This window comes from Pangasianodon hypophthalmus, chromosome 8 (assembly GCF_027358585.1).
Source record: "Pangasianodon hypophthalmus isolate fPanHyp1 chromosome 8, fPanHyp1.pri, whole genome shotgun sequence".
Lineage (NCBI taxonomy): Eukaryota > Metazoa > Chordata > Actinopteri > Siluriformes > Pangasiidae > Pangasianodon > Pangasianodon hypophthalmus.
Window position 1 is genome coordinate 15,341,213 of NC_069717.1, and position 15,776 is coordinate 15,356,988.

Genomic DNA, 15,776 nt, shown 5'->3' on the forward strand with positions numbered 1-15,776 from the left:
ATTACAGTTTTCACATGAAGTCCAGTTTGTTGAACTTATCCACTGTCCACTGATGGAGTCCTGAGTACAAAACTGCTCGCGGCAACCAAAGCCCCAAAGCCACCACAGCGATCGCAGTCCCAAGCCATCCCTGTACAACTCCCCATATGAGATCCCCAAGCCATCTCCACATCCCCAGCAATCCCAATGATCTTCAGGCCGTCCATGTGGGGCCACTCCCAGCAGCAGCGAGCGAACTCAACCGATGAGAACTCCAACCAGAAGTAGGGCATCAGAGTGGATCAGGCAGGTCCAGAGAGCAGAAGGGGTCAGGATCATTGGTATCTCAGTAGCATATGTATCTCGACAGAGAGAGTGTGTGAGAGAGAGACAAAGAGTGAGGGAGAGATTGTTAGGTAAGCTTTTGTCCCCATAATGGTTAAGGACAATGTACTTTGCGTGCAAGCAGGGACTCTGGCAAGACTAGCAATGACCGCATAACTAAAACTAAAAAGGAGAGCCAGAAGGTAACACAGACATGAGGGCACCCTGGGACGTAAAGTGGCCAGCCGCTCCACCATCAACAAACCTGAGTGAATGTTTGAGAGTGGGGGGCGACAGCATCCAAACAACCCAGTTGATCACAAAACTCTATGCCTGTGATCCCTCCCGACCTACTCCTTTATCTAAGAAAAAACTATTCACAAAAGGCTTGTTGCGTTCTTGAGCATTAGGAGCACCTGCATGTTCATGCAGCTATCTAATCAGCCAATCATGTGGCAGCAGTGCAATTTAAAAAAATCATGCAGATACAGTTCAAGAGCTTCACTTACTGTTCACATCAAACATCAGAATGAAGAAAAAAATGTGATCTCTGTGACTTTAACCATGGCATGGTTGTTGGTGCCACATGGGCTGGTTTGAGTATTTCAGAAACTGCTGATTTCCTGGGAATTTCACACACAACATTCTCTACAGTTTACACAGAATGGTGCGAAAAACAAAAAAACATTCTGTGTGCAGAGGATCTGCAGGCTGAAATATCTTGTTGATGAGAGAGGTCAGAGGAGAATGACCAGGCTGGTTTGACCTGACAGGAAGTCTCTAATAATTCAGATAAGCACTCTTTACAAACCTGGTAAGCAGAAAAGCATTTCAGAATGCACAGCACATCAAAACTTGAGGTGGATGGGCTACAACAGCAGAAGACCACTTCAGGTTCCACTCCTGTCAGCCAAGAACAAGAATCTGAGGCTCATGGGCACAGACTCACCTAAATTGGACAGTTGAAGACTGGAAAAAGACTATTTGATATTTTTCTAATCTTCAACTGTCCAGTTTGGGTGAGTCTGTGCCCATGGTAGCCTCAGATTCCTGTTCTTGGTTGACAAGAGTGGAACCCGATTTGGTCTTCTGCTGTTGTAGCCCATCCACCTCAAGCTTCAATATTTTGTGCATGTTGAGATGCTTCTCTGCTCACCACGGTTGTAAAGAGTGATTAGGTTCAAGATTCAAGGTTCTTTATTTGTCACATACATATTACATACATGTGACGTAATGTAGTGAAATGTTTGTCCTTTGTGCCTCATCACACAGTGCAACAATGATATGTAATAAAAACAGAATAAAATAAAATAAAATCTAGCAGACTAAATGTAAAAAAGTTTAGCAGCCTTTAGACGAATGAAATGTAAAATATGAATATGCATAAATAGAATATGTTTTAAAAAAACAGATATACAGAGCTGTAGGGTGCAAAAAATTGCCTCATTGTGCAACTGTTTCTGTACAGACATATACAGAGCTGTACAGTGTAAGAGTTTTTTATATAGTGTGCAAAAAAAATTTTCCATAGTGCAAACTGTTTGTGTATGTGTGTCTGTGTGTGAGGTAGAGATATGCAGACTTCTCTAGCATCCTCATTCAGTAGCCGGATTGCCTGAGGTTAGAAACTCCTCCTGAGTCTCTCTGTGTTGGTCCTCAGGATCCAGTAGCACTTCCCTGATGGGAGCACTGAGAAGATACTGTTACCATTCTCCTGGCCTTGGTCTTGCATCGCTGGTTGTAGGTGTTTGTGATGCAGGGGAGAGAAGTCCTGATGCCCTCACCATTCTGGACAGCACATTCCGGTCCTTGGTGCCTCTGAACCAGGTGGTGATGTTTCCCGGGAGAAGATTCTCCGCAGCCCTGGTGTAAAAAGCCTTCAGCACCCTGTGAGGGACCTTGAACCTGGCCAGACGTCATAGATGGTAGAGACACTGGTGCCCTCTTGTCACCAAGCTGTTTGTGTGTGTAGTCCATGAGAGGTCTTCTGTGAGATGGACCCCAAGGTATTTCAAGCTGCTCACCCTCTCCACTGTGGCCCCATTGATCAACAGAGGGCTGTAGTTCCTCACCTGCATCTTCCCATAGTCAATAATCATCTCCTTAGTCTTGGTAATGTTCAGGGAGAGATTGTTATTCCGATACCATGTGGAGAGGATATTCACTTCCTCTAAGTAGGCCTTCTAGTCGTTGTTGGTGATGAAGCCTACCACCACTGTGTCGTCTGTGAACTTCAGCAGGTGGAGCTGTGTGTGGCTGTGCAGTCACTGGTGTTGAGGGAGTGCAGCAGTGGGCTGAGTACGCAGCCCTGAGGGGCTCCAGTGCTGAGGGCGGGTTATAACAGTTACTATATTCTTCCTAGCAGCTCGAACCAATCTGGTCATTTCGCCCCGATCTCTCTCATCAACAAGGCATTTCCACCTACAGAACTGTCATTCACTGAATGTTTTTTTTTTTTTCGCACTATCCTGTGTAAACTCTAGACTGTTGTGTGTGAAATTCCCAGGAGATCCGAAGTTTCTGAGCTACTCTGGTACCAACATCCCTGCCACGATCACAGTCACAAAGCTCACACTTTTTCTTCATTAACTGAAGCTCTTGACCTGTATCTGCATGATTTTTTGCATTGCACTGCTGCCACATGATTGGCTGATCAGAAAACTGCATGAATGTGCAGGTGTACAGGTGTTCCTAATAAAGTGGACAGTGAGTGTATATTACACAACAAAAAGCCAAGGATTAAATAGACCTCTATAATGTTTATGCAAGATCATATGGACACAAACCAAGCTGTCAACAGTTTGTTCACCACTCTAACAGTTAAATCATTGTTGAACTGTTTGCTGTGTAGGCTGCACGGGTGTTTAAATGAGAGTGAATTCAGTGTAAATACAGTGGCAGAGGTTAAAGATATTCAAAGGAGTTATGAAAGCTAAACAGCTGAAAGTCAGGGAGTTGTAGCTATATTGCATTCCACTGTATTGCATTGCACTTAGCCACAAGTAATAATTAAAGATATTAGATTTCATAAGCTGATTTATGGTTATGGCACAACCAAGCTTTTTTAACAGAATATATGCCATCATAGCTTTGTACTGTTGAAAAGTAGATATCAGCACACTGTGTGCTGTGTATATTAGGCCTCAGGGTGTCGGTGGACATTCACCTCCCTTAATTATAGCCTGCACCATGCCTCCTCCACTCCTCCACTCCAGCTAGCGGAAACAGGGGGGGATGTATGAGGTCATCACACTGATGCCTTCATCACAGCCTTTTCCCAAGCACAGAATTTTGCATTATACTTTCTTGTACTTTTTTTTTGCCAAGAAGTAGATCTCATAAAAATATTTGGATGTAATATTTCCCTTAAAAACTCATGCACAGGCCATGAAAATCTCCAGAAGACAGGCAGTGAAATCTGCAGTATTAACCTGGACCAGCTGTCTTACAATGGAAATTGAATGGCTTTAAGATGAAAACACTGTGACATTCATATTTTATGTTTTATGAGATTTTATTATCGAATTCTTAAATCAATGTACATTTGCATTTAAACACTGGTTCTCTACTCTCAGCACCATATTTATATGCATAACCATTGATCGACAGTCAAATCTTTTCTCGCATGTTTCTCATAGACCAGTTTGTATCTATTTCATATTAAATAAGTATGGAACTGCAAACATTATTTGAGCAGGAAAGCTGGATTTCACAAAGCATTCAGTAGTTTATCACAACAGCGTAGGAAAGCAGTGTTCCCTCATTTTTACCTGGTATGAAGAAAATTAGGGAAAACTGTAAAATCTTGACAACGCTGTTTTCAAAGTCATGTAGCACTTTTAAAGGGATGTGCTGTAGACACAGAGGCGTAGGGACGTTGGACACTGTTCAACTGAAATTGCTGAAATCCCTGTATGATCCAGTCCTTACTGCCTTATTCAGGACATCTTGTGCCAGCTATAGAGCAGCACTTATCATTGCAATGCCCCAAGTCAGATCTGCTGGTGATCATTTGTATACAAATCACAGGCCATGCTGTAATGCTGCCTTCGCCAAGACAATGGAGTCGTTGTGAAAGAGGATCTGGGTGGCACTTCTGCACATGGCCCTGCAGTGCACTGAGACACAGGCAAACACAAACATACGCGTGCAGCCTGTGTGCCCGAGCCAAAACTCAACACAACGCAACACAATGCATACCTCAGAGAATGTTGAAAGCCTCACTCTGAATTTTCTGCTGTGCTTTCCATCGATTGTCTCATGTAAATGATTAATGGACAGGATGGCAGGGAAAAGAATGGAAGGCTTACAGCCCATAAAGTGACCCTCTGGATATTGCATCATACAAGTAAGACTGCGTAGACAAATATACTACAAATATCCTAACTTCCTAATGCTGTTAAAGAGGAAACAAATTGCAAACTAACAATCATGTTGTTCTCATATATATTTAAAGAATGCTGCTCAGTGCATTAAAATTTAAACAAGTACATAACTATTAGAAATACTGCAGCTGAAAATTTAATTATTCCAAAATGACTGCACAAGCTATTATCCATGTGAGGAAACCTAAAATATAAATATTATAGTATAGAATGATTTAATTTTCCAGAGTATACTGACAGCTGGAATCTTTCCAATCACTCCACCACATCAGATATTCTTTCTCAGCAAGTGGCTCCTTGTGCTCACATCAGCTAAAGGTAGGACTCCATTGTATTCCACTGTCTGCTTCCACTTTCAGTCCTTAGCCTATATTGGATTAGATATTGTATTAGATATTGTATTATAGAAACAAATTCAACTAAACTCAACAGGCAACTCAGACTTACATCCTACACCAAAGGAGGTTATAATGGTTAGGCCAAGCTGTGAAAGTGGCAGAAAATCAAAAAGATGTTCTAATTGGATATGTTTGCTCAGACTCTCCTTTCTGCTGAATGTTGATCATGAAGAGGCATGCGCAGCAGCTGTTAATTCTCACATTGTGCTGTGCTAGGAAGAAAAAAAGATTAGTTGTCAGGTCTATAAGACATAAAGTGTTTTTCTAGAACCAAGTGCATATCAATTTGTCGTGCAAGATTTTTTTTTCCTTTGTGAAAGAGATAGATCAGTGGTCTGCTGAAAATGTCCTGCTCATCTTGGCCATCTTTATATAGGCTTCCTAAAATTCTCTGCTTTTGTTAATGACGATGATAATTGAGTCTGTGATATAACAAACTCTAGCACATTACTAGTGCTTGAAAGTGTGTGTAACATATAACTTGTATATACATAGCATGCATGACAACCACCATATATAATAATATTAGATTAAATACCTTTACCTCGTTGGTGGATTTCCTGGGCCACCACCTGGTCTGGACCCAAGACAGCTTCAATAGGAACCACTGTTTCTGCTGGACTAAGTACATGGGCTCTATATAAAAGTATATTGATATGTCACAGAAAGTTTATTAAATTTTGCTAATTAAATTTTGTCCTCTCAATTCGGTTCCCGCTGTTCTTACCAGCTCTTTCAACTACATATTCCATTCACCATATTTGCCCTCACTATATAGCAGTCAGCAACAGTAGCCACACACATCTTGAGACAAAATTTACCATCTTTATTAGGACCTCAGTGAGTGTGAATGAAACTACATGCACTGATCTAGCTGAGCACATGTATTAACTCATGTCTGTGTTTACAGCTGCTCCATGTCAGCACTACACTCTGGCCCTCAGAGGCACAGATATCATTTCTCTCCATTTAATACAATCTCCCTGGACTCATCTGCAACATTCACAAGCAAGTCTTACTTTTTGCCCACAGTGCAATCCCTCTGCAGACTAAATGCTTACTTGGCCTGGAATAATGGAGTTTGATTCTGTATGTCAGCTCGTGATGCATGGAAAGGGATTACCACTGCACTCATTATGCAACTGAGCTTCTCCAGCTGTTTATATTCCTTACTGCTGACCCCTGTGTGTGTGTGTATGTGTGTGTGTGAGAGAGAGAGAGAGAGAGAGAGAGAGAGTAGTGATTGTTGGTTATATATTAAATGAAGTGGAGGGAAGTGCAATTGGATTATATATATAATATACACTCATCACCCACTTATAGGAACACCTGTACACTTGCTTGTTCACGCAATTATCCAATCTGCCAATCATGTGGCAGCAGTGTAATGCATAAAATCATGATGATACAGGTGTACAGGTGTTCCTATTAAAGGGGCTTGTGAGTACATACTGTTGTGACACGTACTGGGGGTTGAGCGAGGATGAGGATACAGGAGGCAGGCTTGGGATAACTCAAAAGGGCTTTATTCTCAACTTTTACGTTCGCTTTTCAGCGTGCTGGATCAGAGACACACGCACACACACGGTTCTGCTCTGCTCAGCTCTCTCTCTCAGGCTCTCATCTCTCTCCTCTTTATGCTCTCCATCACTCACTGCAAGAGAGAACACTCGTTAGCCAAATTTCCGACAGGTGTGTACCACTCACCTTCTCCAGCTCCGTCCTCCATTCACAAACCAGCACTCGCCTACACCCCTGCTTCCACAACTGTATACATTCATTATATGCAATGAATAGATAATGTATCAAAACAGGTACAAATACAGATATGTATAGGTGGCACGCTATTCATTTTTTCTTTTTTTTTAGAAAACTTGTTAGAAAGCTCCAATTTCATCACCAAGGATGGTTTTTACTTTCATGTGGGCACAAACAAACGCTCAGACATGAATCACATGGGACAAAGAAAGACCACATTCATTAACATGAATGTGATATATTTACAGCATTTATTCATTCATCTTTAGCAATTGCCAGGTCACGATGGTTTAAATTGGGGTACTAGTTTGTTTAGTTTGTTTTGGGAAATAGAACCAACTAAATGGGAATATCATTAGAAAAAATCGTGGCAAAAATAACAGTACCATACACATCTCTAGTTGAGATTAATTATGAAATCAAGTGATGGAGCTGAGTTTGAAGAACTGTCTTAGCCAGAATTTACAGATCAAGCTGACAGTGCTGGCATTTTTCGTCTTTTTTTTCCCAGTGTTTTCCACATCTCCACTGGAGGCGTAGAGGCAGGGTTCATATTTAATTTGAAAGCATATTCCACCTTAGGCCACACCTGATTTGGGTTTATATTTAAATACAGATAAGGATATTTGGAGTACTACACAGATACAGATACAAACAGTATTGTGTGACACCCCTAATTGGCTTGCCTGGATTCCTTCAGGTTGTCCAGGTTCTTTGGATTCCTCCCATCTCCACCTCCCAAAAAAATGCCAGAAGATATATTGGCTTCTGTAAATTGCCCCTAGATGTAAATGAGTGTGTGATTGTGTGTATGCATGGTGCCCTGCAATAGACTGGTGTCCCATCCAGGGTGTGTTCCCTCCTCGCCTCCACTGTCTCCAGGATAGGCTCCAGATCCCCCATGAACCTGACCAAGATAAAATGATTACTGCTAAATGAAGGTGAATGAATGAAAAACATATTCCATTTTAATTACATATTATTATCTTGGGTTTGCAATACTGGATTTGTGATAGTCTTCGTTAGCTTGTAATTTCATAATCAGATTTTTTTCAGATGATTGATTATGCTGCCATTCATAGTGGATTTGACTAGACATCTCGGCCAGTTAGATCTATGTTAAGATCAGACACCAAACCATACCTAAGTGACATCCTTCCACCATTGTCTATTGCAGTGGTAGCTACTAGATCTTCCATAATGGATTTATTCAAGGTCTCATTATTGTGACATTTGTGACATTTTTAAATAAAAAGGGACAGAATATCTTTAAATCAAGCATGCTTGAATTTCCTCTGGGTTCTACAGTTTCCTACCACCTCTCAAAAACATGCTAGTTGGTGGATTGGCAACTCCCCTAGGTGTGAATGAATGTGTGAATGTGTGTGTCCAATCAAGGGTGTATTCCCACCTCACACGCAGTGTCCCTGGGATAAAATGGAGAGTTTATCTTGACTCGTCTCACTACAATAAAACAAATGTACATACAGAAGCTGCTATATTACCATTCTTACTTCATTAAATAAATGATCCAGTCATCAACAGGATGACATTTATAAGTGACCCTGTTCAAAGTAGGCGAGCAAAAGAATATTAGCTTTTATTGCAGTTCCTCTCAAAGAAGAATAATCCGTAATTAATACAAATTTAGATTTCTCGCACTGACTACTTCTCCATGATAAACTATCTGTTGTGCCTTGCCTTGGTTCAAACATGGAATTAAAACAATACATCATTGATCAAAAGCAAATAACATACAAATGTGATTATAATGGTATATTGTTATAATTTATTCTATAATACTTCATAATTCTGTCAGCAGAATACTGATAACTTTCCTTAGTTTTCAAGGCAGCGTTCAAATTATGCCCAGTCAGACCATTTGAAGGCAGCACAATGCAATTTCTAGGGCTAAGCTACAAGCACATTGCTGTAAGGTCAAGTGAGAACAATGCAATACCAAACCTTTTCTTTAATGTCCTTGTGCTTCTTTTTATGTGCAACATTTTATATTTAATTTCAAAATTTCCTTTTAAGAACCCAGGGAATTATCTCCAAATTCAATTTAATTAAGAAATGGAGTGGTGGATCACATTATTTTTTGGTCTGATATGATCAGTGGTTCATCATACATATCTCCTGCATATCTATAACTCCACATCCCTTTAAAGTGAGAACATTAAGATTCTTCCAAGAAGCCAAGACAAACACCTTATCCACATCATGCTAGACTTTGATAGCACCGTTCCCTGCCATAATTTGTCATTAATGTTTCATGCATCTATACTTTTGCTCTTTGTAACTCCTTGTACAGGAAGGCCTGTAATTATTTAACTCCTGTGTGGTGTTCACATTTTCTTACACACCCAGTGTTCATGAGTCTGATAGTCCGGCTGCATTCTTTGTATTTTAAATCAATACAATCATATTAAGTTATGCAGAAATACTCAAGATACATTTACTTCATCTCATTTACAAGCAGTACAAACACAATATGTGCTTAATATGTACCTGTTTCCCTTTATTGATTAATAAAGCTGTGTTAACTTGTTTCTTATAGACCCTTTAAATGAAGATAGTGATATGCAAATTATTATCTTGAACAAATACAGATAAAGCAAGGTTTTCATCACTACTGAAATTTAATCAGAACAACTTCAAATGGTCAGTTACACATACAACATTTTATTTGAATGATAAAGGTGCCCTGTGGAACACATGCACATGTTGGGCAGATTTTCACTGTGTGTTTTGCAAATACACACTTTGCACTTGGTACATGTGTACTGTATCCTCACAGTAGAAGACTTACTGTCCTGCACTTGTGTAATAGCCATTCATGCTGGTCCCAGTTTCATACTCATCACGTTGACAGCCATTCTTGGTGGCTCACTCCTAGAATGAGGAGATCGTTCTCTGTCACCATTTTTAGATATCACTTTCTTCTCTAGTAAGCTGCAGGTGAGCTGGTGCTGGTGGAAGGTTTGATGGTCAATGGTCATCCCCATCTTCAAATTCACTGCCAGAAACTGAATTGATCAAGACAGGGTCCTCATGCTCAGAACGTTCTTCATCTTCCAGGAAGGGAACTCCTTCCACATTTGCTTCAAACTCTTCTAAAATGACTTGCTGAACCGAGATTCTTTCTATCATATTGACTAACTATGGTGATACACTGTAACACAGAGCTGTTTATATCTTATGTCCCTCCCCCAATTTGCAGCTGAGAGAATATAATGATATTATTTTTTGCAGGTTCCTATGTGAAATTTTGTAGATACACAGGCAACAGGGAGAGTAGAATGCGGGATAATGCAGAGTAGACCGGTTCTCTGTGCTTTAAGAACTTTTTTGCTACTTTGTTTATTTCTGTGTGTGTGTGTGTGTGTGTGTGTGTGTGTAAAATAGAATGCAGGAATGCAGAAACAGAAATTTTCATGGTTGAAATGTAACAGTTTCAAAATGTATGTGTAATTTCACATACAAGAAATGAAAGAGAGTGTGGGGAAAAAGACAGACACAAAAACATGAAGAATCTCCCTGATTATACAGACAGAGTAAAGGTCAGGAGTCTTTTTTTTTTTTTTAAACTAAATTTACCCAAAAGTTCTACACTCTCATTACTCGTGGGTCCAGTAGACCTGACCACCATGTATGTAATATAAATGTGTAGAGGGGTGCACAGGGGCCGTTCAGTAATAATAAGCAAATTTTCAGAGCAAATGATCCATAGCCAGTGAGTGTCAGGTTAAAAAAATAATTGATTTTAACATTTTTCTTTCACTAAACATTGAAAATGGGTCTCACAGTAGAAAACACAACACAGTACTTTATTACATTTTGATGCCAGTGACTAAACAGAATTAAAAATGGCATAGACGACTTGCACAGACACAATGTGCACACAAAGACATTTTGGTTGTGACTGAGATGAAATTATCATGAGAATGTGTCTCAGAACTCCGTGGAAATAATAGTTAGCTGGAGCACACCCATGCCACACCCACAATAAGTCATTATTTCATTTTAGCACAATACATGAGCAGAATGTGTCATACAAATCGCAGGTTCTAAGTTCACACCCCAAGTTGCTATTTTCTGTGGGAAGACTTTTTCTTTCTGGCTGCAGCACACTCAGAATGTAAAACAGCTGAAATGCACTTCTGTGCATAGACATTCATGACATTTCCAGACTATTGCAGGACACCTCAGTACTTCTGAAACTGATAAAAGTGCAATATTCTTTTGTGCAATATGAAATTGTTCTAAACAGTGAACAAATGCACACTTTTGCTTCTCATTATATGCTGGCAGACTATAATGATTTTTCAGTATAACTGTATGGCAATACGTAGGGTGAAAATCCCTGACCGAGGCCTCTTATGTTTAGACAATGCTGAAAGTTCAATTAAAAAGTGGGAAAAAAATTGGCATGGAATACTTTTGAAATATAGAGTAGGAAATGAATGAAACAGACATGCTTTGTGAAACAACCAAGAAATGAATGATTTGCTAGATACAATTCGTAGTACAAACATGAATTTATGAAAGCCATAAAAAATTACAATACTACTACTACTACTACTACTACTAATAATAATAATAATTACAAGCAATGTTACTTTATTATTATTATTATTATTATTATTATTATTATTATTATTAAGAAGAAGAAGAAGAAGAACAGCATTTCTCAGTTGTTTTTCATCAGTGAAAGAGGAGCCTATGCATTCTTCCTGACTTTACATAATGATTTGTTTTAAAGTCCATCTCCAGCAGCTTTAACAGTGTCACACATACCTTTAGCTAAACTGGAGGATTTGGTGACGTAACAGCTACTTCCAGAGTGACTGGCATTGAACCATCACCTACATAGCAGTGAACACTAACGATCAGTTCAATGAGAGCTGCCTCACCTGTGCAGCGTGTCTCCTGCCTGATTTAAGTTCTTAACGCCTCACTGTCTTGCTTGATCGAAGAGAACCAACACCACAGGTAAAGTGTTACAAGTCAGACTGGGGGAAGAAAAGTGCTTAGCTTTAATTCCTGATGACTGGGGAGAGGAATATTGTTCAGTAATGGTGGTGCTGATTAGCTGGCTGATATGATTGGGGGAAGTTATGTTGTGTTGAACTCCACACCCTGACAGCTACATGCAGCTTAACCACAGGAGAACATTTGAGAGGAAGTTCACTGCTGTGTCCTGTGTCTGTTCAGTCAGTTATTACACACACCCACTAAGTGAACCTCTATGAAGTACCTATAATTTGCCTTCTTTATAGCTTGTATGTTTGATATTTTTTTTGTGTGAATGACTTTGTTGACAGAATAACATTTTAAAAGTGGGTTAGCAGCATGGCTTTTCCATCACCTGTTAAACTATTCTCTACGTTAAGATAAATATTTGGACATTTTAATAATACATGAGCATTGATGATGCCTCACTAGAGACATTGAAACCACTTTTGTATAAAACCGCCTTGTCTGAGCAAGTCAAATGCTTTTGATGGTGATATTTTTGGAAAACAGGAGGTATTTAGAAACATACACCTCTCTCTGTGTGTCCATCAGCCCCAGGCCAGTCAGCCTAGCCGATGCACCACCTGCTATTGGTAATGTACCAACCCTGCAAGTGATGACAGATTTCCAATAGATATAACAGCAACAGGCCTGAAGGCACTGGAGGATGTGAGAAACTTGCAGAAACAGCTTTTCATTCAAACAGAGTGATGAAATAGAGTATCCTGGTGCAGATATTTTAAAACGCATGGACGGAAGCAGCAATGGAAGCATGGTGTTGAATCTCGTTTTAACTCAGCTCTAAAAATGTTGTTAAAATCATGTTTTAAAAAAAGATGGTCACATATAATATCCACTTTTGGGCTGCTTGTTTTTTGCAACACCACCTGCAGACAAGCAATAAACGTTGCTATAAAGGATGAAAATTAGATCAGGAGAAAATGCAAATGATGTTTGAAAACATCAAAATCAGCAAACCAAACAAATGTAATTAACAAGTTTGCTCCATTGTGTAATAGAATGCTTCGTGTGGTGTTAGGCATTATTGTGCTGACGAAACCTAAGCCGTAAGCTGATTTGAGTGGGTTTTGACTTCTGGACTGCCATGATGTAGACTTAACAGACAACCCAGGAAAAATGACCAGGCTGAGAGTACTGGGGATACACCACCTGAATGTCTGCCTTTGTTCTGAAATGGCTAATATCAGTATGTCTGTAGAAGGTAGTACAAGATCACTGAACCACTCCTTTTCATCCAGTCTTTTAGTTTCACAGTTTCATTTACCACTGCAAGACTAATGACATACAATTCTTCCTTCCATGCAGATGACACCTCATCTTTGCAGACATCTCAACTTGCCTCAGAGACATCACATTCTGGATGAAGGTTCACTCTCACTCCAGCTCAACCTATCATCATAGCCTGTCATTACAATTGTCATTACAGCAAGTCCTTAAATTTTAGCCCTCCTCCACTGTCCAGCTCAGCTCATTGTCATTATTACCATCAAGGTCCACCAGGAGCCTTGGGGTAATGATTGATGACCAGCTAAGCTCTCAAACTCTCAAGATTTGCTCTGTATGAAAACAGGAAGCTCAGGTCTCTTCCAGATACTCGCCATCTCACAACTCTATACTGCTCACCAAATCCGCTTGCAGTAATGATCCAAATGTGGAAGTTATAGGTCCTCGTCTACTGACTGGCCAGTGGAAGTTCATCTTCTTACAAGGAATCATTTATGGCATTCATGGCATTGCATACTGATCACTAAGATGTGTTTGGTAGCAAACAGTGATTGGTGATAGCACCACTGTATGGTGCTGGTCCTCTTTTCACATGTGCTTTCCTTACACTTTTCAAGAATTCTTGGAAGACAAGAAGTCACTTAAGATTGATGCAGAAACTCATCAATAGTGATAATAATAATAATAATAATAATAATAATAATAATAATAATATGTTTAATTTATATAGTGCATTTCTCACACCCATGGTCACTTTACAATTACAAAAAACAAACACAGAAAAACACAGAGTCCTCCAAAAGCTTCTGGGATCTAATTTCAGTGGAATATCTGCTCATAATCTCACACAGCCTGTACAGCCACAATGCCACCGGGCAACACTGCTCAGAACGCCACACCATGGAGCCACAAAGTGAGCACAGACACATTGCTGCACAGAGTGTTGAGCAGTCCCAAGACCACTCAGAATAATCATACTCTCCACCATCGACAAGAGCAACAGGCACACCGTAGTCCATAGCAAGCAGGAGGACGCACATCACTCATCAGTGCTTTCACTTTAATTCATATACGTACATCTCAGATGTGCTATGTTTGTGGTGATTAGTAAACTGTGCTCCTAATAATTATGTACTATTATTATTTTGTATTATTATATATTACTCTAATTTAGCCTTCTTGAAGACTGCATAATTTGTACTTTAACTAAGTGCTCTGTTACTAGCAGTCCTGAGTATTAGCACTAAAATTCTAACCTACTGTATGTGTGATGCACAGAGGGAAACTCTGATACGAGATGTGTAGAGGACAACAAGGTCAGAATGACAAACAATTAAAGTGATGCTCTGACTTTTTAATATTATCATTATTTATATCAGTAAAAGTTTTACACCAGATGTCCTATGAGTTGACCCCCACTGTGTAACAGCCCATGACACAAAGTATGCGGGAATTTAAGACCTATCCTATAATTATTAATACAGGATTACCTTAAAAGTTTACTCATTAATTTTACTCAAAAGTTTATACAATAATTTCATATCTACCATGTTCTCTGGCTCTCTGTTTTCCTACAACTAGCTAACTGTATTTGTTTTTGGTAAACCGATGTGTAGTCTTGAAGGATTTCTGTCATTGTCTGCTTCTGCTCCATGCTTGGATTGTATTTTGACTCATTTGTAAGTTACCATGGCTATAATTGTCTACCAAGTAAAAAAAAAAAAAAGTAAATGTAAATGTAAACTCAGATTACATATAAAGCTCTAATTGTGAATCCTGAGTCCTATTTAACAAACAATCAGAAAGATAGATACATTTGCTTGGCAGATGGGAGTTATTATCATAAATATCAAGTAGTAAGGTTAAAACAAGCATTAAACGTTTCGGTGCTTAGTATTGCTTGATTAATAGGACATGTGGCCTGGGGATGGAAGACATTAAAAGTGAAGTTTGCTTTTGAAATATCCCTGAATAGACTCCTAATACCTGTAATCAGTGTATTTTAATCCTCATTCTGGTGCCAACTTGATTGACATAGGATTGATAGCATGTTATAGATGAGCAGATGTGGTAGAAGCCTTGACACAGAGACTTGAATAAATAGCTAGAAAGATAAGACAATACTTACATGCACATACAAGCCCCAACACATAGCTTTGGCACTTCAGACTTTTAGTTGCAAAGAAAAGGAATAAGATACCATAACCCTGAATCTACAGGCTACAAAGATGATTATTCAGGTTGGATCACAAATCTAAGTCTGTCCAAAGCTTCACACCACCTTAAATGTTTTATTAAACAGATGGGTAGGGGGTAGGTATGGACTTTATTATTTATTTATATGCAGAGGGAAATTTTGTATGTATATATATATATATATATATATATATATATATATATATATATATATATGTGTGTGTGTGTATGTATACAATCAGGTCCAGAAGTATTTGGACAATGACAGAGTTTTTGTGATTTTGCCTTTATACACCACCACAATGGATTGTCGAACAGCTGCCAAATGCCAACTCAATAGCTGATATCAACTCCAGAGCTTTTATCTGCTTCATTTGTCTTGAAGTAACGAGGGAATGGGCCGCACCTGGTCAATTAACTTCTTGTCAGTCAATTGTCCAAATACCTTTGAGCCCCTGAAAATGGAAGTACT

At 39.3% G+C, this 15,776-nt stretch overlaps 1 long non-coding RNA gene across 1 annotated transcript; it reads left to right on the forward strand.

The window, feature by feature from the left end:
• The first annotated feature begins 3,912 nt into the window (after window positions 1-3,912).
• On the forward strand, window positions 3,913-15,332 carry LOC117597798 (uncharacterized). Its single transcript, XR_004578565.2, has 3 exons — window positions 3,913-4,651; window positions 4,916-5,006; window positions 13,190-15,332. It is a non-coding gene; the product is annotated as an uncharacterized LOC117597798 (long non-coding RNA).
• Window positions 15,333-15,776: the final 444 nt, after the last annotated feature.